Source organism: Sus scrofa, chromosome 5, assembly GCF_000003025.6.
Source record: "Sus scrofa isolate TJ Tabasco breed Duroc chromosome 5, Sscrofa11.1, whole genome shotgun sequence".
NCBI lineage: Eukaryota > Metazoa > Chordata > Mammalia > Artiodactyla > Suidae > Sus > Sus scrofa.
The window spans coordinates 85,375,962-85,379,450 of NC_010447.5; positions in this window are offsets into that span (position 1 = coordinate 85,375,962).

The following is a 3,489-nucleotide window of genomic DNA, read 5'->3' on the forward strand; positions in this document are numbered from 1 at the left end:
GACCAGATATCACCGAAATCCCCTGTCTATCTTTAGCTGAATGGTAAAAATATAGTTTTATTATGCTCCGTAAGCTTTGCATGTGCTACACAGCTAATTCTCTTATGGTGTAGTGGGCAGAGTGCATTGTTTTGGGGTCAGAGCATTGCCATGCAAATCTCTGCTCTGCCATTTATTACCCGAGCAACTGTTTAGAGCTTCAGATTTGTCATCTGTAAATGGAAATAAAATACTCTTTTTGCAGGGTTCTTATGAATTAAATGAAGGATTTAGTATTTTTGGTGCTTAGTAAAATGACACATAATACACATAATAAGCTCACATGGGCGTTCCTGTCGTGGCTGAGCAGGAACGAATCTGACAAGTATCCATGAGGACACAGGTTTAATCCCTGGTCTCACTCAGTGGGTTAGGGATCTGGCGTTGCTGTGAGCTGTGGTGTAGATCACAGAAGTGGCTCAGTTCTGGTGTTGCTGTGTCCGTGGTGTAGGCCAGTGGCTGCAGTTCCGATTCAACCCCTAGCCTGGGAACCTCCATAGGCTGTAGGTGCAGCTCTAAAAAACCAAAAAAACCAAAACAAAACAAAACAAAAAAAAACCCTTACATGATGAAGCTGTACATTGAAAATGGGAAAAAGTGACAAAATATTTTTAAAAAATTAAATTGGGGCTTGACTTTTAACGTGCCTCATTAACTGTTTATAAAGAATTTGCTTTGATAATTAGATTTAGGCTGGCGACATTTTATGTTTTTCCTGTGAATTACTTTGGGGTGCGGTAACAGAATACCATAAACTGGGTGGCTTAGAAGCAACAGAAATTTATTTCTTAGCGTTCTGGAGAAGTCTAAGATCAAGATTGTGGCAGATTTGGTATTTGGAGGGGCCTCTCTTTCTGGTTCATAGACGGCTGTCTTCTGCCTGTGTCTTCACGTGGTGGAAGGGATGAGTGTGCTGTCTGGGTTTTTTTTTTTTTTTTTTTATAAAAGCACTACCCTCATGACCTAATCACCTCCCACCTCCTAATACAAGTGCTTTGGGGATTAGGATTTAACATATGAATTTTGAGGGGGAACAAACATTCTGTCTATAGCCTCCTGCATACTGTTGGACCTCTGGTCTGGTTTTCAATGGCTGCAGAACAAACTCTTGTCAAGCTAGGTGGTATTGGAAGTTCCTGTTGTGGTTCAGAGGAAATGAATCTGACTAGTATCTATGAGGATCAGGGTTCGATCCCTGGCCTGGCTCAGTGGGTTGAGGATCCCACATTGCCATGACTGTGGTGTAGACCGGCAGCTGCATCTCTGATTTGACCCCTAGCCTGGGAACTACCATATGCCACGGGTACGGCCCTATAAAGCAAAAAAACAAAAACAAAAAACAAAACTAGCTGGTGTAAAATAACAATAATTTTGCTATGCTCCCAGATTCTGTGGGCCAAGATCTAGCAAGGGACTATGGAGACAGCTTTCCTCTGATCCACAGTCTTGGGCTTCAGGTGGGAAGATTTGAATAACTAAGGAGACGTTTTACTTACATGACTGGTGTCTGGGCTGGGATGATATGAAGGCTGAGCCTACCCGGGATTGTCACCTGGAGCACTGGCATTAGGCCTCCCCAGGGGGGTTTGGCTTGTTAAACACGGCAAGTGGGTTCTAAGACAGAGCATCCAACCTGCAGACAATCCAAGTGTAGCAGGAGGAAGTTGCATGGCCTTTTGATCTGGTCCCAGAAGTCACAAAACCATCACTTTTGCAATCTTCTTCTGGTATGAGTGAGTCACCAAGACCAGCCAGCCTGGATTTAAGGGGAGGGGAATTAGGCTCCACTTCCTGATGCTGGAGTGGCCAGGTCACAATTCAGGGGAGTGTGAGGCAGAGGAGATGTTATCGAGGCCTCTTTGGAAAATGCAGTCTCCCAGAGATTCAGCACATTTCAGCCTGCCATGAAAGTTTGGTCCTTGTAAAAATGTTTCAGAGAGATTATTAAGCAAGAAAAGCAGATTACAGAATAGCATGTACCTTACAGTTCCATTTTTGTTTAAAAAGATGCAAAACTCTCTGTGTTTGTGCATATGTGTGTGACTGCATGCATGTATGGGTGTGATACATCGAGGTCACAGAAATCGGGTGTGCCAGAGATGACTTAATTGTTTTCTAAAACTCGATTTTGGACTACTGGCCCCAGATTCCCACCGCTAGCGTCCTTCCCTGCCCGTTCTTCCTGATACAGAAAATGGTGCTTCGGGGAGCTCCCTTCGTGGCTCAGTGGTTAACAAACCTGACTAGTATCCATAAGGACATAGGTTCGATCCCTGGCCTTGCTCAGTGGGTTAAGGATCCTGAATTGCCATGGCTATGGCATAGGCCAGCAGCTATAGCTCTGATTCTGCCCATAGCCTGGGAACCTCCATATGCTGCAGGTGTGGCCCTAAAAAAAAAAAAAAAAAAACCACAAAAAAAAAAAATAAACCTCTAAAAAAAAAAAAAAAGAAAAAGAAAATGGTGCTTCGGTGCTTCCAGTCGAACCCAGCGGACGTCACTAGTTTCTCAGTCATGTCAACCTGGACAGTTCTGACAGGTTCAGAATTATTTCCTCTCTGTATTCCTCTTGCCCTCATGGAGTTGACGCTAAGCCCTGGGGAATGGTAAAAGAAAAACTGAGGCATGTGAAAGAGTTTCAGAGTTTATTTGAGCAAACCTTGATTGGAACGAGGCGGTGCCACACAGGAAGTGGTTGGGAGCACCGGGCAGACAGGGGCAAGGGGGAAAGACCTACAGAGACGGCGTGGAAGCAAAGAGAGGAAATCGTGTGGCTACAGCTTGAGGCCTGGATGGCTGCGAGTGATTGCCTGTCCTCAGCGTTTTGATTTTGTCACCCTGAGGCCTTTCCAGGCTCAGGTTTTGGTTTGCTTGCAGCGGTTGCCATGACTTTAGAGGCGCATCAGTGCAATGGCTTCCTCGTTTAATTGACTTACCGGGAGCTTGTGTAAATGCCACTTTAGCATTAGCAGGAAGGAGGTGCCTGCTTTTTCATCTTGCCCATGACATCCTGCCTTGGATGTCTCTCTGCTCATCCGTCAGTCCGGAGGCCCTGGCCTGGCTCCACCTGGTTTCCTGATGCTGGGTCTCTCTGGAGAGGGGGCCTCATCCTCAGCTGTTCCCCAGTGTGGTCAATCTACGTCACATCCACCCACTGGAGTAGTTTCTCGTCTGGGCGGAAGGGTGATCTTTTCTTCTGGGCTGTTCTCTTCTTCTCTCAGCTTCTTTCCGAGCATCATTTGGGCCCTGGGGAGATGTTGGGTGCTGTTACATGACAACCTGGGAGCCACGGAGATCCAGCGAGCCGACTAGGCTCTTTTAATATATGGAATGACCCTCTGCCCTTCTCTCTGCTTCGTCTCTGTACTCACCAGCTTGCACTCAACTTACTGACCTCTACTCCTGGTTCCCCAAATTTTAAAGGATTTTAAAAATTTCCACCCATTATGA